This window comes from Schistocerca piceifrons, chromosome 5, assembly GCF_021461385.2.
Source record: "Schistocerca piceifrons isolate TAMUIC-IGC-003096 chromosome 5, iqSchPice1.1, whole genome shotgun sequence".
Classification (NCBI taxonomy): domain Eukaryota; kingdom Metazoa; phylum Arthropoda; class Insecta; order Orthoptera; family Acrididae; genus Schistocerca; species Schistocerca piceifrons.
Genome location: NC_060142.1, coordinates 635,533,909 through 635,557,174, shown reverse-complemented (window position 1 = coordinate 635,557,174; position 23,266 = coordinate 635,533,909).

Genomic DNA, 23,266 nt, shown 5'->3' with positions numbered 1-23,266 from the left:
AAAAATTATTTCTAGCATTTCGACCGGTACCAAATGTGACTTTCAATTGCACACAGACAAAATTTATGATAATTCAGAAATTGACATTGAGTTAAGTCTTTTGGAGGATCCCGGTGTACTGCAGGTTGCTCTTTGACATATTGTCAGAGTCGGGCACCATGAAGTAAAATGCACGGGTTCCCAAAATTAAATCCACAAACCGAAATGTTGGAAGTTTGAGTTTATTTTGCCACAAAACGGTATAATCAGGTGATAGTAAAGTTCAAACAATACAAAGGTAACAGAACGTAAACAACTGCAGCGTGCACAACAGTAGACAAAAATTTTCTTCGGCTTTTCAAACCTAGCAGATCTACACACACTTTCCGACAACTGGTTAATGCGCTCAGTAGTGGGTGTGACAACTTCTGGCGACATTACAGGCCTGGCAAACGACAGGGCATGCTGTGAGTGATGTCATCAATCTCATGTTGAGGCAATAACGCCCATTATTTCTGCAGCAATGGTCGCAAGTCTTGGAGAGTGGTTGGTGGATGCTGACGTGATGCAACCCGTGTCCTTAGTGCATACCTGACGTGCTACACGGGATTAAAATCGGGAGAGCGAGCACTCCACGCTATTGATGTAATATTTTCCGTTTCCAGGAAAACATCAGTCACGCGTGCTCTATGAGGTCGAGCACTATCGTCTAGCAGTACGAAGTCTGGGCCCACAGCACCTCGCAACAACCGCACATTAGGTCCTAAGATCTCATCACGATACCTGACAGCAGTTAAACCTTGCCGATTTGGCCGTACAGTTTCATGAAGAGGTGTTCGAGTGGTCAACATAATCCCTGCCCACAGCATTATGGATCCTCCTCAATATCGGTCTCTTTCCACAATGTCTGGGTCCCGAAATCGTGTTCCAAGTTCCCTCCAGATACGAATCCGTCGAGGATCAATGTCCAGTCCAAAGCGGGACTCATATGTGAAAAGAACACTGGCCCACTGTTTGACCGTCCAGGTGGGATGTTAACGACTCCACTCTACACGTTCCCTTACTCGAAGACGCGTCAGAGGCCCACATACAGAAGCTCTCCGACAGTAAAGGCCACTCTGCTGAAGCATTCTGCTCACCGTTTATGTCGATACAAGTCCATGGGCTGGTGCGAGGTCAGATGCCAGTTTCTGTGCAATACTAAGGCGGTACTGCCATGCCCTTGCAGCCAAATAACGGTCCTCTCTTTCTGATGTTACACGTAGTCAGCCCCACCCAGGTCTTTGGGGTACAGTTTCGATCCCTATCAACTGTAGTCACATCCCAAAAACAGCAGAACGATTCGCATTAAGCCATCGGGCCTGATCAGCTGTCGACTGTCCTGCTTCCTTTCTTTCTCTGGCCCTCCACCACAGAGAGCCCAGTAGGCGTCTTCTCTGTGCCGTACTGCACCTTCTGTGATACTGTACACAACGACTGTGGATGTGGGACTACCTGGCAAACGTACCCCGTTTGATAGGCGCCCTAACGTCATTGTTGGTGTGGTTGTCCGTTGACCAGAATGCCATCTTCCGTGCAAGACACTATCGCACGAACATCTGTTGACTATTTGTATCTTTACATCGACATCTACATCATACTCCGCAAGCCACCTAAAGGTGTGTGGCGGAGGGTACCACTATCTGATCCCTCCAACCCTGTTCCACTCGCGAATAATGCGAGGGACGAATGAGTGTCGGTAAACCTCTGTATTGGCTCTAATTTCTCGAATTTTCTCCTCTAGGTCAATACTTGAGATGTATGTGGGAGAAGTAGTATTTGGTCTGACTCCTCGCGAAAAGTGCTGTCCCGAAATTCCAATAGTAAATCTCTCCGTGATGCACAACGCTTCTCTTGTAACGTCTGCCAGTGGAGTTTATTTAGCATTTCGGTAACGCTCTCTTGACAGCTAAACGATCCCGTGACAAAGCGTGCCGCTCTTCGTTGGATCTTCTCTACCTCCTCTATTAGTCCTGTCTGATAGGCATCCCAGATGGATGAAAATATTCAAGAATCGGACGAACAAGCGCCTTATAAGCCACTTAATTCGTGAGTTAGACACAGTACAGGGAAACAGTAGTTTGTTGCCTTACTTTTGGACACCAGTGTATGTTACGGATCCTACTTTCAGGGCATTCGACTGGAATCTTTTGTGAGTAAATAATTTCCAACAATTTTTAAACCACTATGTGACCTCCTTCGGCAGGCGTTCACGAGAAAAAATGAGGCATTCCACGCTGAGCATTTACACATCGACTCTGTAAAAGCGTATGGACGCGTTTTCTTTGACCCAGTCAGCCCTCTCCTAAATGCTTTGTTCACATTCGAGACACGTAAAAACATAAAGATACTACAGATAAATAGTGCTCGAGGAAAACTGGCTATGACTGAAATACGAAAACTAATTGAGTGTTGCTATAGTCCTTTTTGCATGAACCGTACTGTTGGAACCAATAATCTCCCACATTTTTCTGCGAATATGTTAGCAGTTTCTGGCCACGATGAAGCAATGTGTGCCATTCTGATTGCAAGTAGGAAATGAACTGTGACTAAGGTGGCACAACTGTGTGACAAGCACACGGTCACAGTTCACCCATCTGCAACTACGTGACTACCCTGCTATTCACAATGAAATGCCTGGCAGAGGGTTCAATGAACCACCTTCAAGCTGTCTCTCTACCGCTCCGCTCTCCAACGACGCACAGGAAAAACGAGCACTTAAATTTTTCTTTGCGAGCCCTGATTCCTCTTATTTTATCGTGATGGTCATTTCTCCCTATATAGGTGAGTGCCAACAGAATACTTTCGCAATCGGGGGAGAAAACTGGTGATTGAAATTTCATGCGAAGATCGCGTCGCAACGTAAAACGTCTTTGTTTTAATGATTTCCACTCCAGTTGACGTATCATGTCTGTGGCACTATGTCCCCTGCTTCGCGATAGTACAAAACGAGCCGCCCTTCTTTCAACTTTTTCGATTGCATCCGTCAGTCCCACCTGATGGTGGTGAAGGTTCAAATGGCTCTGAGCACTATGGGACTTAACATCTGAGGTCATCAGTCTCCTAGAACTTAGAACTACTTAAACCTAACTAACGTAAGGACATCACACACATCCATCTCCGAGGCAGGATTCGAACCAGCGACGGTAGCCGTAGCGCGGTTCCATACTGAAGGGCCTAGAACCGCTCGGCCACAACGGCCGGCGAAGGTGGTGAAGGACACACAGCGAAAGCGGGTGTAATAGTCGTATACCTGAAGTATTCTCAACTCACCGTGCCTTCTGTAGATAGACTCAGGACGGTTGCTCTATACGGACAAGGTGCTTGTCTCATTGTGGCAACAGATGCGAACGCAATATCCTGTGTGTGGCACAGTAGGCAAACTGACGAACGCTGCGAGATAGTAGAGGACGCAGTACAGGAACTGGACATCATTGTTTGAAATACAGAACGCCATCCGAGTACATCCGATTGGGGTATTTAAGATGCGCTACAAAATATTGCTTCAGGATACGAAAAGAATACACAGACACAGATACTGAAATACGCGCACAGCATAGAAGTGAACTAGATCACGAATACAACAGTCAGATGCTTGTGATACCGTTTTCTCAACACGTAGTTGCCAAAGCAGTTTACAAGCTCAAAATTGGAAAGGCACCTGGTCCGGACGACGTTTACCTGAGGTCGTGCGGATGGTAGGTTCACTGATAGTGTCGTATTTGACTGCATTACTAAACGAGGCGTTCTGTATAGGCGCGATACCGGCGATATGGAAAACAGATAGAGCAGTAGTGATTATAAAGGAAAAAGATAAAGATCCGGCATCACCGGAAAAGCTATAGAGCTATCTGCTTATTAAACGTCTTGGACAAAGTTCAGGAGCACCTGGTCCATGATCGGTTGCAAACACACGGGGAACTTTCGGGTCTAAGCCCGTGTCAATATGGATTCAGAAAATGGAAATCTATAGATGATGCGATTAGTAGAGCTCTTCACATTGTAGAAAATTCGTCATCGAAGTAAGCAGTCACGCTCATGATGGATATGGCAGGCGCATTTGACAATCTTTGGGAGCCGGCGATAATCTCCCACCTTCGAGATCTCTGGGTCCCCTAATGTGTCTGTAATAGTTCCGTAGATTATTGCAGTTGACGTAGCATTCAGTGGCTTGCGGGACAGAGCAAGGTAATCAAAAAGGTTACCAAGGGCTGTCCTCAAGATTTAGTAAGTGCTGCACTGATCTAGAATCTTAGTACTCAACCCCTATTACATTTGTTAGACGGGGCAGATTCTGAAGCTGCTGTTGCATACGCAGATGTCATACTGGTAACTGTGTCTGCAGACTCCAAGGCGAGAGATGAGGAAAAGCGGATGACGTGCTTGCTCAGATGCAGCGTTGGTGCAAGAGCAACAACTGACTACAGTTGTTCATAAAACCACATACATACTTCTTGAGGGAATACTTTCTCTTGTCAGAAATCCTTTCCTGGAGCTTGACGGTAAACCTGCAAAACACAACACTCTTTGTAGACAGTTAGGCTTACTTCTAGACAAGAAAGGAAACTTCCCAGAACTCATAAAATCTGTTACTCAGAAAGCTGCCAAAATTATGTATAAGACTGCCTGTGCTGGCACTGCTGGCTATAAATTACTGTTGCATATGGTGCGGTCGTACCACGAAGCTGTCTTCAACGCCACTGTGGGCTTCGCTGCCAGCGACTGGACGCATCACCTTAGATTAGGCGGCTACAAAACAAAAGGCTGTGACGAATTCAGCCGAGCGTACTCCTGAGGCTCACCGGTGCCTGTCGCTCTACACCTGTAGTAGTGATCCTCGGACTGCGTTCGATGGCTATCGTGGTATGTTACAAGGCGACGCTGTATTGTTGAGAATGAGCAATATGAACGTGTGTACGAAATCACAATAGATGAAATCACTGATAAAGGACGTTTACAAGCCTGGACGTTAAATGAATGGCAGTCTGACTGGGACACTGGGGGCTCTTAATAATGTGTTTAAAGCATTTTACTTATGTGTCGTAATTTGAGGCAACTAATGGGTGTCGAAAAAGTGATTAATTAATTCTGTTGCGCAGTGTATAATCTTCTTCTCCCTTTCTGTTCAGAAAAACTCTTACGCTACCCACGAATGTCTAATGCTCTCTAATTTTAACATAGAGCATTCTGAAATACAGAAATTCATAGAAAGCCTTAATCTCAGTGTGGTTACTTCAAACAGTCCGCCCTTCATTGTTCCGTGGGATGCTTTCGAAGTAGTTCGTAATCATTGCTCTGGCTACTCTGTCACCCCGTGTTGATTAATCTAGTAACCGTTTGCTGTACTCCTCTGCACTGTAGCGTTTACACAGCGTGCCTTCTCTGTCTTTTTGTAATATTTTACACAGCAAATCCCACGGCATGAAAAGGAACGAGGAAAAGAAAACTTTAGAATCTTAATTACACTGCTCCATGCCACTCCCCTCCAAAGAAGGAAAAAAAAAAATAATGAAGCGAAATTTTTCATGTAATATTTACTGTCAGGGTAAATTATGATCGGACAAGTATTAGTAAGATAGATAGGGAAATGAAGAAATAGATAAGGAACAGACCGTTGTGGAAGAGGTAGTAACCAATGTCACAAAGGGAAATGGAGTTAGGTTGGAAATGTAAGCACGAGGTAAAGGCGTAGTGCCATCACGTTTTTACGTTCGAGAGCGGCGAGACGCAGTGAATCACCACTCTTTTAATACACCTGGCTCCATTCGGATTGCGTCACATACGTTGGTCACAGGCTCCTGTAACGTCTGCTAGTTGACGATGAGTTTGGTGTGCTCCAATGCCTTTAAACGTGCCAAAAAGCCAAAATACAAACGATTCAGGTCAGATGAACGGGAGTCCGTACTACCGGACTCCATCGACCAATCCATCGCCCATGAAACATTGCGGTGAGATACTGTCGCATAATAAGTGGGGTGTTGATCCGACGTGCATAAATCACAGTTGTTCTCTTCTGCAAGGATAACTTTCCGAAGGGATAAATTTCTGCAAGCATTACCTTCTCCAATAAAGCTGGTAATTACTCGAGCTGAAGTAATTGTTGTCTGCAGCTCGTGGTCGTGCGGTAGCGTTCTCGCTTCCCACGCCCGGGATCCCGGGTTCAATTCCCGGCGGGATCAGGGATTTTCTCTGCCTCGTGATGACTGGGTGTTGTGTGCTGTCCTTAGGTTAGTTAGGTTTAAGTAGTTCTAAGTTCTAGGGGACTGATGACCATAGATGTTAAGTCCCATAGTGCTCAGAGCCATTTGAACCATTTTTTTGAAGTCATTGTTGTTCATCATCTACACCAACGAATCCTATACATTACTCTTCACAAGCAAGATGGTCCAATCTCAACGCGTATAAGTTTCCGGACATATAATTAATTGTACCCAATACTACCTCCTATATTTCTATTTTAAAAAATATAGCGAGAATGTAGTTTAGAGAAAGCAGAGCGAGTCGTGATCCTGAGAAGCACTGCTGCCTATACAGCCAGTCTGCTTCGGAGTCGTGCAAACGCCTTCCACATCCACTGGCTATGCTCTCCTTTTGTCAAGGCGTCAGGGTCTTTCTTATCCGTAGAGTCTCTACGGAATGGCAGCGCGTGCAAGTGTACAACCCCCTAAGAGCAATATCCGGAAATTTGCATCCTCAGTGGCTGTTCTGTAAACTACTAAAGCGTTGGGCTGTGCTCACATTAGCAAGGAGAACTACTACAATTGTAGCAGTAATAATAACACGTTGTGCTGTTACATTCCTTCTCTCTCTACGTTTAAGTGCAGTGCTCAAATTTCAAGCTGCGCTGTTTTCAAGTTTTAGCTCTGTGTCACTTGGAGCTACAGTTTTCCTCAACCCAAGGCTTGGTTTAACACCGCAGTATCTGTGCTAGGAGTGGTCCCTTTGGAGGCGGTACTTGCTCTCTATGCTCCCAGTTTGCAAAACCAGTTATAAGGGAACGCAGTTGCAGCCTGGATTACGACACTCTGGCATTTTCCGCATAGACAAATTATCATGAGAGGTACAAGATACAGATTTTTTTAAAACTTTCTAGGAAATTTAGGAATTATGGCATACTCCTTGCACCTTAACAAAATGCTTAAAGAGCTCAAAAATCTCCGTCTCAAGTGCTGTTACTTACCCTGTCGTCGAAAACGTAAAACCATATCCTCGCCGAAAGCGTGTTTGACGTGCATCTTTCTTGTTTTTGCAGTGCAATAAATGAGCCATTAAATGTGGGTAGTGCCCGCATCTCGTGGTCGTGCGGTAGCGTTCTCGCTTCCCACGCCCGGGTTCCCGGGTTCGATTCCCGGCGGGGTCAGGGATTTTCTCTGCCTCGTGATGGCTGGGTGTTGTGTGCTGTCCTTAGGTTAGTTAGGTTTAATTAGTTCTAAGTTCTAGGCGACTGATGACCTCAGCAGTTGAGTCGCATAGTGCTCAGAGCCATTTGAACCATTTTTTTTGTGGGTAGTGCCGCCGCATAATATCTCTATCTTCTTATAAAATTTCGACCGTATACCTTCCGGCCACCTTCGGAGAGAGCCGACAGACTGAAGGTACAATATCCGTTCCGTTGTTTTAAACCACAGTTACAAAAGCACCAGAGACGTTGACCGGCAACAAAGAGTATGCATAAATTTAATCCTTGACCATGCGGTCGGTCCATCCTGGGATATCGCCGTATCGTTAATAGCCGCAGTGTCGCGACGTCTTTGCCAGTTCATTACAGAGAACGCCGGATCCTGTGAATTGTTAGTCTAATTCCTTACCAAACGGATTTCAGGTGCTTCTTTCGACACCGAGTGCCGAACAGATTAAGTCGCCGCTAGAATTTCGACTTTTTCGTAGCTCATTGAGTGGCCCTGGGTCAGTACAGTGCGTTGGCACAGCCGATTTATTGGATTGTAAGAACCAGCTGTACCTAAGGTGCTGCCTATATCTTTCGTGCACAGTACGAGTCTTCTGGCCGAGGTATGAAACACTCACATGCAGGTGATCATGGAGAACCCAGCGTAGTGGAAAATAATTTCATTTTCATCGGAACGCAAAACTGCTGTCGTCTCCGCTGGACGGCGAAAAATTCACTATGATTTTGTGGTTACTGAGGATCTGGCCAATTTTGATGACATGTTTCTCACAGATGGTAGGAGAACCATGGATTTTAGTGTTCTCAATATCAATCCCAGGTTCAATTTGCGGCGCCTTTGGAATCTATTGTGGACAATATCCATTTGCTTCAAAACTCCCTTTCAATGTAGAAACTCATTCTGCTGACTGTTCGCGTCAGAAACGCTACGTAGTCTGTGAACCAAAATTTTGAGGGTACTCATCGTCTGGGTAGGATGGTGACAGCTATTTGCGTGTAAATTCAAGCCCATATGAGACGGCTTCCGATAAACTGCTTGTCACAAGGAGCCATCATGTTTGCGACGAACGAAAATAATCAGTAATGGAAGGCAACTCTACTTCTCAGTTTCCGTACTAAAGTGTATATGTTTCATGGATGGAATTCAAATGTTTTAAATATTCTTCTAATTTATTCTCACAATGGGGCCACACTACAAACTTCTCGTCCACATATCTCCATAATAGTACGTGAGTAATTAATCGTGTGCGTCTTGGTATACATACGATCTCTTGTTTCCATTTTTGCATGAAATTTCGACGACAGACTCATTCGTCTTCTTCAGATGCTGTGAATTGTGCTGATATGTGTACTCGCTGCCTGGTTGTGATACTGGCAATGAGTACATGTAATGACAAAGCTCGCAGCACCCGAAGAAGACCATTGGAATAGTTGTCGAAATTTTGTGCAAGTATAACAAAAGGCGTCTCACTGTTAATGGCTGTCAATAATTTCGTTCTTTATTTATTTACTTCACCTGACAAGATAAGGTTAGTAAGGCCCTGTTACATTAAACAGACGTTCTAAATAACGCGTTAATAGTTACTGTAGTCAAGAACGGTAAAAAAGTGAACACAATTTATATTCATTCACGGGAAGTACAGCAGTAAGAACAGGTAACACGCGGATAGATTTCAATCGTGTGAGCCAGCAACAGTGGCCGTGACAGAAAGAAGAGAGGACGAAGAGGGAGACAAAGAGGAACGAGATGCAACACATCTGATGAAGATAGCAAAAAGGGAAGTGACGTGAATCGCAGAGAAATGAAAAGAGATGGTGATGTGTATGGGGAAGTTGGGGAATGTGGAAGTATTTCCTTTGGTGATGGTAGAATGTTCTACGTTGTACATTGTCAGGCCACATCATGCTGCTCTCCAATTTCTCTTGCATTACCGACCCTTTGACCACTCTGCTGGGACCTTCTTCTGGATCTGCTGTTGTTCACAGTTTCCTGAACACAGTCAAAGAGTAGTGCCACCCTCACTTATAATAGGGTGTTTTTCTGTGTTTATCCTGAAGAAGTGGGATTATTAGGTAACATTATTCCGGCCACTGGTACTCAGCCATCGTCATTGGATAGAAAGCGATACATGCAGAGCCAGACAGCGCTCATGTTCGAGGAAAACTAATCGTAGTGAGGTAGAGGTGGCTTCCTGTCTGTTGTTTGTATTCCTCGGCCACCATGGAAGCATATTTATTTCCTTGATGGCGGGAAGCCCCGAAGTTGAAGGCCTACTGCTGTAGCTATAGCTACAACCTCCCGCAGCTACTAACCTTTTTCCTGGTAGTCTTCAAGGACGAAGAAGTGCACCCGGCGGTTTGCAAACCCATATGTTTTGGAAGGTATGAAGACGACATCTTTAAAAGTGTACATGTTAGGAGAAATGATTATAAAATATATATGTTTCATGGGAAATGACAGTTTACTTGGTTTATTTGAAAGTCTGATTGGAATGTTTGCCACTATGAGCATCGTTACCTGTCTGAACAAATGAGTTATACGTACTCTTGGGCTACCAGAAGTACTATTGAGTAAAGCTTGGGCGAGCGACGGAGACAAAAGCAGTTATCGGCCATAGATGGAGAGAGACAGTGTCGGGTCGTTACACAGTGTGGAGCGCGGGTGGTGGACGCTTCGCACAAGGAATGGCGTTTTATTTTAGGTGCTTCCTGACGTTTAAGTGAGGACAGAGTATGGGTTTGAGAGGATGTCATAGAGAGAGATGACTCAGTTGGATAAAAGGTAATTTCCGTTGAGTTAGTTTTGCTGCAAGCGCTAACAGAGTAATTACAGTAGTAAGGAGTTCATTGGGCCTAACACTATGTACGTGTTAGTGTCTAGCGTGAATTATCAGTCATTTTCTGAGTATTCTAATTAGTTTTCTGCCATCATTGTCAAAAATATTCCTTATAAAAGAGGAAAGAGAAAATGTTACTTAATTTAATTATCAGTGTACAAGAAATTTTTATTGTGGTATGACAGTTCTGACGGAAGGTCATTGTTCTTGTGTGGTAGTCATCTTTGTGGTATTAAAAAGATTGGAGACAATTTTAAAATACTCCCTTTTGCCGTTTATTAATATTTCGTGAAGCTTATGCCCAGTATTAGATGAAAATTCGTTGATAAGCCAAAACATTATGACCACATGCTTAACAGCTTGTTTGCTCGTCTTTGCAACGAAATACATCACTGCTACTGTGTGCCAAGGATTCGACAGTTTCTTGGTAGGTTTGTGGAGGTATGTGTCTACGCACAGGTCAAGTATTTAGCGTGAATAGCGGGCGACTGATTTGCATTCGCGGTGGTGCCGCTCGATAGCGACCCAGGTGGGTTCCATAGAATTTGCATCAGGCAAATTTGGTCACCGAGACATCAAGGTGGGTCCACCATACTGCTCTCAAAAGACAGTAGTACGGTTCTGGCTCAGACACATGGACAATTATACTGATGAAAGATGACATCGCCGTCGGGGAAGACATCAAGCATGAAGCGATGAAGGTGGTTCGTAGCTGTCAGCGTGTCTTCAATTACTACCACAGGCCCCATGCAAGCGCAGGAGAATGTTTCCCATAGCATAATACTGCTCCCACCAGCCTGTGTCCGTGGCGCACTGCACGTTACAAAGTGCAATTCACCTCGATGACGAAGTGTGGAGAGGACAAGCGATCTAGTGTTGCAAAAATATGATTCACCCGAAGACCTGAGTGCTCTTTCGACAGAGAGGCAACAGATCACTATCTGTCCTACCTTACAGCGCAGGCAAGCCTCCGAACCCCATGTTCTGTTAAGAGTAGTAAACGTTCAACCATTTAGAGCCTACTGGCAGTTTCACTTCCAACTTCTTACCATAGATGCTCACGACAGTACCACGGGAACGTTCGACCATGTTCGCCGTTTACGAGGTGCTCGTCCTCAACCTTTGCGTGATAATAATCTGTCCTTTGACAAAGTTGCTTCTCTCAGTGTATTTCGCCATCTGCAGCCCGTATCTTCGCTAAGGCGATCCCTCCTACGCCTCTGCTGTGTTTACACACTTTTGTTACGGCGTTGCGTGCCCTGAACGTCACCAGGCGGCAAAACCTCGCGGCAGGCAGTTGTTATAATGTTTTGGCTTATCAGCGTACATTTTCAGTAAAACCTGTACTGTTACACCTTGTACTGTTGCGTGCACAGTAAACCATGTTTCCGGAAAGAGAACAAACCTCTGATTTGCTGATCCTGCCTTTTATAATAAAGCAAAATAAAGCAGTTCCCTGCCAGTCCATAAAGTTCAGCACTTCACATACTGACGGGTCCGCAGTTAGTGGTCTAGATTTTAGCGTTGCTGATTCTGGATCACGAAGTCACGGTTTCGATTCCCGACCGGGTTGATGATTTTCTCTGCCCTGGGATTGAGTGTTTGTGTTGTCCTGGTCGTTTCATGTCATCATCATTTGTGAGAGTGAGCCGATTGGATTGTGAAAAGAAAACGAACTGTGTAGAAAGTGGAACCTTGTACGGTCCCTGATGACCGCGCTGTTGAGCACGCCACAAACCAGACATCATCACATTCTGGTAGTATGCAGAAAGAGTGGAGCCGAATTATCCGTTGCACAGTTGAGCAACTTCTGTAGGGCCTAAATGAACTTTCTAGAGGAAATTAATGACAGTACTCGTTCTAAAAGTTTCAAACAAATCTCGTAGACGAGCTTTCTATTAGGGAACATTTTCATCATGCAACAGTTACTCATGGTGTCTGGTTGTCTGATGAGAAAGCCACTATGAATAATATCGATAACCATTTGATATTCATGAATAAATAGTCAAAAGCAGTTTCAGACACATCAAATGTAATCTGCACAAATTTCTTCAGGGGTAAAAGCTGTGCAGCTAAGACTACTCTAGATGAGAATCCGTCATCTGTATCTGAAAATTATAAAGTTGCCAAGAAAAAGTCACAGTTGAATCACGTTGATTCCTATACAATCGTAGTTTTTATTTAGACCGTTTTACCAGGTGATCTTTCTGAAAGCTTTTTGGTTTCGTATGTAGAGAAGCTCTGCTCTGTAACTTCATTTACAATGAAAGATTAGTGATGCACCTTGATCCTCTGTACATAGTTTCAAAATCGTTAAAATGCCTCTGAGCACTATGGGACTTAACTTCTGAGGTCATCAGTCCCCTAGAACTTAGAACTACTTAAACCTAACTAATCTAAGGACATCACACACATCCATGCCTGAGGCAGGATTCGAACCTGCGACCGTGGCGGCAGCGCGGTGCTAGACTGTAGCTCCTAGAACCACTCGGCCACACCGGCCGGCATATATTTTCATGTACTATTAATAAGTGCTTGTGCACTGCAAAATATTATAAGAGAAAAGGAAAGTGTTGTGAAACAACATAGTATAATTTGTTTTTGCGTTACTTGATTTTTCTTCGAAAAGTGTTGTCTTTTCAAAATGTGTAAATTCCTGCTGGCCGGGGTGGCCGAGCGGTTCTATGTGCTACATTCTGGAACCGCGTGACCGCTACAGTCGTAGGTTCGAATCCTGCTTCGGGCATGGTTGTGTGTGATGTCCTTAGGTTAATTAGGTTTAAGTAGTTCTAAGTTCTAGGGGACTGATGACCTCAGAAGTTAAGTCCTATAGTGCTCACAGCCATTTGAACCATTTTGTTTTGTAAATACCTAAGGGATCAATCTGCTGAGGTCATCGGTCCATAGACTTACACACTACTTAAACTAACTTATGCTAAGAACAATACACACATCCATGCCCGAGGGAGTACTCGAACCTCCGGCGGGAGGGGCCGCGCCATCCGTGACATGGCGCCTCAAACCGCGTGGCCACTCCGCGCGGCTTGTCTTCCTAGTTTTTGCTTCCAGTGAACACTAACTTTTGCATATAATGATAAGTAGTTAGCCAATGACTTACGTTGGACGTTGTATTAACTATTCATTTTTGTAGTATTGCGATTCTGGACAGTATATGTGCCTATTTTTTATTCTTGGAAATTCTCATTTTCAAGTAGAGGGATTGCTAAAATTTCTGTGTGCTCTTGCTGATTCGCAGATTTGTCGTGTAGCGTGACGGTTTTTGGGTGATTTTAGTTTATGTGTTCAGTAGTATTGTATTTATTTTTCTTTCTTCTTACCATGGGTGAGACTAATCAGTCACTGATGGTAGGCGTGCAGCATGTGCATAGGTTTCAGAAATGTGCTCATGGAATGTGGTTAATGACGAGTCGAGACATATATGCAAAGATAACTGAAGCTACAATAATTTTACAAGTGGAAGGAAACGTGTGGAGATTAGAACATAAGTTAAGGAATAACATTTCCAGGTTGAAGTGAAGGATTAATGAATCGAGTGACGGTACTACTGTTGTATCTCTATCAAACAGCGAGATTAATGAAGATATGAAACAGGCTGAGCTGACCTGAATGAGAGGATTACTACAAAACACACGAGGGTAGCTACTGGTAAAAGGCAGTCTAAGCAGGGTGATCTAAATCAGGAAGAAATTAATAAAAGACAATAAGAAAATAGTAAATGGCACAAAGATGGTATTGTCATCTAAAAAACTGAGGAGTTCAATAAGGAGAATTGGGATTTAGGCGATGAAGATAGTGACTGGGGAGATTAGAGTGTTATTGTTATTAATGGGACTGAAGAATGCAATGAAGAGCTTAAGGAAATAGTAGATGAGATTATAATAGACATTGTAATTGTCATGATCAGACCAGTCACGTGTCGGTATTGGAGATGAACATGAGAATGCTGTAGGAGATGCCATATTTGAAAATAATCCTGTAGGATGTGATACGTCACAGCGCTCTCACTTGTTGAAGAGTCAGGTCTAACCGCTATGACATCAGTGCAAACTGACATAGCTTCCCCATCTCTCAGTAGTGTCCATCCCCCGGTAGCTGAGTGGCAGAAGGCACGGTAGCTCAGCGTGTTCGGTCAGAGGGTTAGATGCCCTCTGTAATAAAAAAAAACTGAGTTAATCGATCAACAACGAACTTAAACGGATGTCTTACGTCGTCCGCCCCGAGCAGATACAACGAACACAAGCGAACAAAATGAGATTAAAAAAAAAGTTTAAAAAAAGTGGTCAGCGCGACAGAATGTCAATTCTAAGGGTCCGGGTTCAATTCCCGGCCGGGTCGGAGATTTTCTCCCCTCAGGGACTGGGTGTTGTGTTGTCCTAATCATTATCATTTCATCCCCATCGACGCGCAAGTCGCCGAAGTCGCGTCAAATCGAAAGACCTGGCCAAGTGCCTACCCCACAGGAGGCCCTAGTCACACGACATTTATTTATCTCTCAATAGTATCGTTGAACTTGGAGGGAAGATACCTTCGCAAGTTGTACAGGCCAGTGTAGTCTGTCTCTTTCTAAATTCAAATGAGATGCAAATTTTACTGGCAGCGTTGAGTAAAGAAATGAAGGAAGTTTAAAAGAACGAAAGGAGTTGACTGGAAAGCTTAAAAAAATCTGTTATGAAGTGGCGAAAGAATATTGTTAAAAGGCAAAAAGAGAATTTTGTAAGCGACAGAAAGAGAATATGTTAAGAGTTAGTGAAGTATAAAGGAATATTCAAAAAGAGAGTTACAATGAACTTAGGGAGGAGATTAGATTGTTAGCTGGAGGCAGGAGCCCAGTGTTTTGAGTAAAAAAATTCACTGTAGCGACTTTATCAGATAGTGAGACTGATGGCGAAACAAAACAGATTGTAGGTGAACAGATCAGTACAACAAATACAACAGTAGTTACTAGTGAAGTCCTGGTTAATCAGAGTGATCAGAATCAAGATGAGAGTAATATAGGACACGAACCTCATATTATTAGCAGTCAAGGAGAGTGTGTTATTATTAATAAGATTAGAGAATGAAATCAAGAGGTAGGGAATTAGTAGACAAAGATTTTAGTAGAAATTATGATAGTATCAATGATTGGGAACAGGAGATACGGAATATTATTTATTTTACTAGGAAGCTTGTGAACATAAAAAGTCTTGAATTATGAAGCAGTGTTTAGTGACCAGCCAATCTCTGACAACCCTAAGTATAGCTATCAGGCAATAAATGTGGGTGAATCAGAAACCACTACAGTAGATGTTGAAACTGTTGTTACACTCACAGGTCAAGATTTAGTATATGGTGACAACATTGAGTACGATTATCAGCTGATTTACAAAACATATTAAAAATTTATCCTGTAGAAATGAAAGGGTTGACGCAGTAATTGGTCTGGAGGTTGAGCCACTGAGAAAAATGAGCACAATTGATGTGTAACGATGGTAAACAAATATAACACAAAGTGCAATCGTAACCAAAACAAAAATGACAACTGTACAAATGTGTCGAAAAGTGTATGTAGAGTTGGAAACTGACTCAAGAAGTGTAGAGACTAGATCTGAAAACGTAAGGTAGCAACAGTTAGACCAAGGCAGTATACACAGGTACAGAGTGGAGGAATGGATGGCGGACGTGCTATACAGAGAATTGAATTTTATTTGATATTCTCCTTGTCGTGATTTCAAGACAGATAATGAATCAAAGAGGGTCTCATAGAGAGATGGCTCATTTGGGGAAATGGTAATCTGTGACGAGTTTATTTTGTTGCAAACACTAGCAGTGTAATTACAGTAGTAAAGGGTCCATTGTGCCTAAGAATACCTAGCTGTTGCTATCCATAGTGAATTATCAGTTACGTGGTCAGTATTCTAATTAATTTCCTCCCTCCAGTGTAAGTCAAAAGTATTTCATTTAAAAGAGCAAACAGTAAATTTTACGTAATTTAAATATTCTGTGTAAAAGTAATTTTTATGAGGGTATGACAACAGATTATTTTTCATGTTAGATCTAATGATGTTTGCATGCTTTCGTCGTTTATAAATATTTCATAAAATTGTCCACTCTATTAGGTGAAAACATAGATGTGGTCAAATTGGCACTATCACAGCTTCCACTACTGCGTGGACAGTGAACCATATTCGGCGAGACAAAACAAGAGTTTAATTTGCTGAGGCATGTTAAAACAAATCAAGATAAGGAATTTTTCCACGCTGTGAATTATTCCAGGTACGTGCAGCTGATCACTTCACGCTCTTTCAGTGTGCAGATAGAGTGGGGGCGAGTTATCCGTTGCACAGTTAAGTAACAACTGTAGGGCCTTAATTAAATTTCGAGATAAAATTAGAAACAGTATTCCTTTACAAAATTTCATGAGAGTTCAGTAGATGCATTTTCCAACAAGGCACATTTTCTTTATGCCACAGTTAGTCAATGAGTGCGATTGTTTGATGATGAAGCCATTCTGAGTATTGCTGATAGCAATTCTTGATATTTATTTACAAATAGTGTAACGTACCTACAACTAATAAAGCCTATGTTCATCTGTGAAAATCGACTCGAAAATCCACCTGAGCTATCAATAATTGGACTCTAACTGCATTACACTGTGTGTGTGTTGTATGAGTATAATTTTCACTCTCATCTAAGCTATCAACAGATAATTACATGAACAACTTAAAACTAACATTTGGATGAGATATCTGACTGCGTCCTTGAATAATAATTTTTGAAGTGATACAGAATCTGGTTTGCACAACGGAATTTACTAGACTAGAGTACATGACATATTGTGGTGTGTCATTGTCTCTGTTTTGACCCTAAGTTTTGCACTCACCTCTTTAGATGACTGCCTTTTTCCAAGTGGTTTACAGCAATTCGCAGCAGCATACAGCAGCAGCGGCTAAAGCTTATTATTACTAAGCAGGACTTTAATGAAAAGGAGTTCGCTTGGGTCCTGTTAACTACTAAATAACTTGTAAGAAGGCATTTTATAAATTAAGTTTATTTAAAAACTTTATAAATCATCATGACCAATAATAGTTTGACAAGTCTTAGGAATGGCGAAATGCCTGACAATGACATAAGTATCAATAATGGCTGAGTGCCAGATTAACAAATTATTTCAATTTTAAAAGTTACATTAACATTCAATAACCACAGCATTTTTGTGAATTAGAGGTGAGGGATAATTATTATTCTTTGAACGATAAGGAGGCTTTTTTAACTGACAAGCAGAACATGGAATATTGCAAAATCGGACTAACAGTCACGACCCTATCCCTGCAATTGCGCTTTACGTTATGCTTGCGAATTTTACCTTGAATTCCATCTTCAAGCGTAGCTAAGCCATTTAAATCTCTTCTGGCCATATGACTGAAATCAGGTCTGGAGTGCGATAAGATCTGCCATCACCAACGTTAGGGCAGCGAAACACGTCTAGTGTCTCCGAGCTCTCGACTGACACTACTGACTCGTCTCACAACAATGCTTACAATCGCACTCCCATGTTTCGCCCTCAGATTGTTACCATCGACATTTGAGTGCTTATTTATTTCCAATCTTACACAATACAAAGAATAGCGTTAAGTGGGCTATATTGTTTTCAATGTAATGGAGAGTCCTGACACACTCTTTACAACAGTCAGATGCAGTTTAGATTAATTGGTATCATACACATCAAAAGTCATTTGGACAAATATGTTCCTGTTTAAATGTAGGGTAGCTAAGACTATTCTAGGTCAGAATCTGTAATAGGAATCTATATGTTACATAGTATTCAGTAAAACGTAATAGTTGCATGACGTTTATTCAGATTCATTAGTAGAAGGTTTTATTTAGAGAGTGTCAACTTTTATGGTATGACGCCGTGGGACAGCAACGCTTAATCCGTTTTCGGATCTTTGTAATACCCGTCATCGGAGCATCTGCTTGACCATTAAGTCGAAAAAATGGAAACTTATTGTTTCTGGATGTTTCCTAGAAAAGAAGGGGGCACGTTGGGTGACAATGTATGCCACGTGAATACAGGCCGATTTGTATCTACGAGCTATTAGTCGTATCATCCATCCCAATGAAGTGGTGTATCACGGATCCCGGTTCACAGGGCTAGAGGTGTCTCACATGCAAAGAACTCTGTGTTCGTCCAGAACAAGTACTCCTATAGTCAGATCCGCAGTGCATTTCGACAGCACGCATTCAACCTGAGGAGCAGCCAGAAGAGATGGAGAACTCTACGAGGATGGTTTTGCAGCTCATTCTGTGGGTTGTCTCCTTTACGATAGGCAGGCTTATCAAGAAAGATCGAATGGAGCGTGTCTTCCGCCTTAGGACGCGACCGAAAACGGTGTTGGGTTCTGTTAAAAGCGACTTACGTGTAAAGAGACCAGGAACGTATAAAACGCCGAGCCAGTGTTGAGAATCGTACACTGACTTGTCGTATCGCACTGTCGAAGGCAGTTGCGACTAACACAAACGTCACACCAGATTGGATCAGCCGGAAATGTCTGCTGTTGCTGACACAGAACACAATATGAACTACGGAGAGACGAAGGTCATCTCGGCAACCTCTTCGAAGCGGAACACCATAACTAATAAAGCAGTAGAAATACGAGCAGGTAAAGACTCAATTAACAGGGATGCGGGATTTCAGCACATGGCGCTCAGCACTGGTGACACTATAGGCATAGTCGGCAGCAGACAAACGAATGAAACTAGTGAACGCAGATCGAGAATCGAAGTCAGGACAGGCAGGTAGCCAGGCACCAAAACGTGGTCTACGCACTGAGGCTGGAGTCAGCGGCTTCTCTCGCTGCGCGCATTTTCAGTCCGTGGCCCGTTTCCGCTGCTGCATGCCGACGTCCTCTACGTTGGCGTTGTAGCCACGTCCCATGCTACCTGCAACTTTTTAGCAAACCATCTCGTAAATTTGTGAGGAAGAACAGCAAGTGTGAATAGCACCTGAAGGTGACGAGTAGCTGTATTGTTGGAAATGGTCTGCTGTTTACACAACGCCGCCCTTGAACTATTCCAGCACCGTCTATAAAGCCTTGAACAGCACAATAAGAAATTTGGAAATTTGTGGTAGGTTATATGGGACCAAACTGCTGAGGTCATCGGTCCCTAGGCTTACACACTACTTAATCTAACTTAAACTAACTTAAGCTAAGGACAACACACACACACACACACACACACACACACACACACACACACACACACACACACCAATGCCCAAGGGAGGACTCGAACCTCCGACGGGAGACTGCGGCGCGAACCGTGGGAATGCGCCTAGACCGCACGGCTGCCCCGCACGGCAGCACAATAAGAAGTTGTTATTAAAGTTAAGTACTAACTTTACAATGTCTGCCATTAAATTTCCGGGCACCATAAAGACTTTCACGAGAATTCTGAAACAAAAATGTGAAGCCAGCCGGAGTGGCCGAGCGGTTCTAGGCGCTAAAGTCTGGAACCGCGCGACCGCTACGGTCGCAGGTTCGAATCCTGCCCCGGGCGTGGATGTGTGTGATGTCCTTAGGTTAGTTAGGTTTAAGTAGTTCTAAGTTATAGGGGACTGATGACCTCAGGAGTTAAGTCCCATACTGCTCAGAGCCAAAAAGGTGAAACTACTTCTTCCATAGAAATCATACGAAGCACTCAGACTCTTTCAGGCTAATATATTACAGGTGGTGCGAAACAGTGATTGATTTCAGTTACAGTTCCTTCCCTTGCGAGGTTACTGTCTTTTATGACCAACACCTCTGAATTTGAAACCTTTTTTTCGTTAATTATTCAAAAGTAGACTCATTTTTTTCCGTTGTCCTTCCATATCGACCTGTCAAAGTAAGTCACGCCTTATATTCAGCTCGAGGTTGGTGTTAATATGCGGGAGTAGAAGCTGAATTACGACCATGAGACGCACTGTGTACCGACAGCATTGGCTGCCAGTTGTGACAGAGCTGTCTGGCTGACTGGCTGGCTGTGTTGTTGCAGCCAGTGGGCTGGGGAAGCCTGTCTCAACACGAAGCCGGAGAGCCGCAACCGGTCACTGCCTCAATGCACTGCTAACTGACGTCTCACCGTCAAAAGCCCAACTGCTCCCACAAGTTTGGGCAGTGCCTCGGGGAAATCTTTGGATGCATACGCATATGAAAGAATACATTCACTTCCCTATTCGATACAACAGACAAAAAACAAATGAGACGATCGCATGGCATTCACTCTCCAGACAACGCTATCTATGGTAGTATGGTCGCCTTATGCAAGTCTTTCTATTTGACGCTACTTCGACGAATAGCGAATAGTGCGTCGAAATCCAATAGAGAGAACAAAATGTATTACATACTTATCAACGTATAGATTGACTTTGTAAGTAGGCTGTTTAGGTTTTTATATTGGTAACACCACGTAGCGCTCTGTATGAAAATCACTACGTGTGCAGTGTGCAGTCTAGTGATGGGGAGCTCGTGAATGAGTCGTTCAAATGAACGCTTCACTTCAGTGAAGTGTGAACTAACCACTCAATTTCAATGAACTGGTACTTCAAACTCTTCACAGATAGCGCACTCCACACTTTTTTCTAGTTCACTCACTCTCTTCCCCTCTCCCTCTCCCTCTCCCACTACATCGGCGCTACGTCACTCACTTCACTTCAGTCCTCCCTCTGTTGCCTGTCGACGAATCGCGCGGAGTTTGTGGGGAACGATAGGTTTACGAGGGGTTGCGGTGGTGAGGGGCAAGGGGAAGGCAGCGTAAGCTGCTTCCTGCACTGCAGGCATCATTACCCGTGACCATTTGTGCAGTTATACTTCGCGTCTACGAGTAGCCTACCGTTGGCAGCGCTTGCAGACAAATGAATATTAAAGATCCAAACGAAGTGGCTGGCTGTGTGAGCACGAGCAGCCAACATGAAAATAAAAGGTTTGTTAATAACACTGAAAGAGGGATTTTACTTGAAATCGTACCAATGACTACAGGTGACAGTTTACGTTTTGAATGTTGAGGGTTATTATTCTCAACAACAATAAAATCTACAGGAAAACTTATGAATAATTATTTAACGCAGGTTTATAGACTTTGTGACAATGGTAAACATACTCATTCTATTTTGCATTAAATTTCAAAAGGAACATAAAATTAGACTGCATTTCGTTGGTAGCTCTAGTTTTCAGTCCATGAATACAACAAATAATGTTTCACTTGGCAGATAAAGGCTGTTTTGGGCGCTTCATGAAAAATGTCGAGCAAGATTAAATGTATCACCTTCTTTATATGTGACAGGCTTCTCTGTTTATCTTTCCTTTGTCCCCTTCGACCACGCTCTATTTAAGTTAGCTCAGACGCTGTAAGAGCGTAAAACGTTGCGTGCACGTTACTGCATAACTCGGCCATCTGTTGGTAAAATTATGAAGTATTACGAAGCTTTATTGTACGAGCGAGGCGAAGCGAGCGTAGCCGCGGCTGAGCGGCGAACTGGGCAACTTCGACAGGCTTCCGTACTTCACGAATGAACTACTTCATTTGAACGCTTCACGGCAAAGAGTGAAATGAATGAAGTGGTTCACTGGAATGAACGAGTTAGACCCATCTCTAGTGCAGTCTGTGGCTGGTTGGCATTGTTGCAATATTCGCTGTTGTAGTGTTGGGCAGTTGGATGTTAACAGTGCGTAGCGTTGCGCAGTTGGAGGTGAGCCGCCAGCAGTGGTGGATGTGGGGAGTGAGATGGCGGAGTTTTGAGAGCGGATGACCTGGACGTGTGTCCATCAGAGAGAGTAAATTTGTAAGTCTGAATGTCATATATATATATATATATATATATACACTCCTGGAAATGGAAAAAAGAACACATTGACACCGGTGTGTCAGACCCACCATACTTGCTCTGGACACTGCGAGAGGGCTGTACAAGCAATGATCACACGCACGGCACAGCGGACACACCAGGAACCGCTGTGTTGGCCGTCGAATGGCGCTAGCTGCGCAGCATTTGTGCACCGCCGCCGTCAGTGTTAGCCAGTTTGCCGTGGCATACGGAGCTCCATCGCAGTCTTTAACACTGGTAGCATGCCGCGACAGCGTGGACGTGAACCGTATGTGCAGTTGACGGACTTTGAGCGAGGGCGTATAGTGGGCATGCGGGAGGCCGGGTGGACGTACCGCCGAATTGCTCAACACGTGGGGCGTGAGGTCTCCACAGTACATCGATGTTGTCGCCAGTGGTCGGCGGAAGGTGCACGTGCCCGTCGACCTGGGACCAGACCGCAGCGACGCACGGATGCACGCCAAGACCGTAGGATCCTACGCAGTGCCGTAGGGGACCGCACCGCCACTTCCCAGCAAATTAGGGACACTGTTGCTCCTGGGGTATCGGCGAGGACCATTCGCAACCGTCTCCATGAAGCTGGGCTACGGTCCCGCACACCGTTAGGCCGTCTTCCGCTCACGCCCCAACATCGTGCAGCCCGCCTCCAGTGGTGTCGCGACAGGCGTGAATGGAGGGACGAATGGAGACGTGTCGTCTTCAGCGATGAGAGTCGCTTCTGCCTTGGTGCCAATGATGGTCGTATGCGTGTTTGGCGCCGTGAAGGTGAGCGCCACAATCAGGACTGCATACGACCGAGGCACACAGGGCCAACACCCGGCATCATGGTGTGGGGAGCGATCTCCTACACTGGCCGTACACCACTGGTGATCGTCGAGGGGACACTGAATAGTGCACGGTACATCCAAACCGTCATCCAACCCATCGTTCTACCATTCCTAGACCGGCAAGGGAACTTGCTGTTCCAACAGGACAATGCACATCCGCATGTATCCCGTGCCACCCAACGTGCTCTAGAAGGTGTAAGTCAACTACCCTGGCCAGCAAGATCTCCGGATCTGTCCCCCATTGAGCATGTTTGGGACTGGATGAAGCGTCGTCTCACGCGGTCTGCACGTCCAGCACGAACGCTGGTCCAACTGA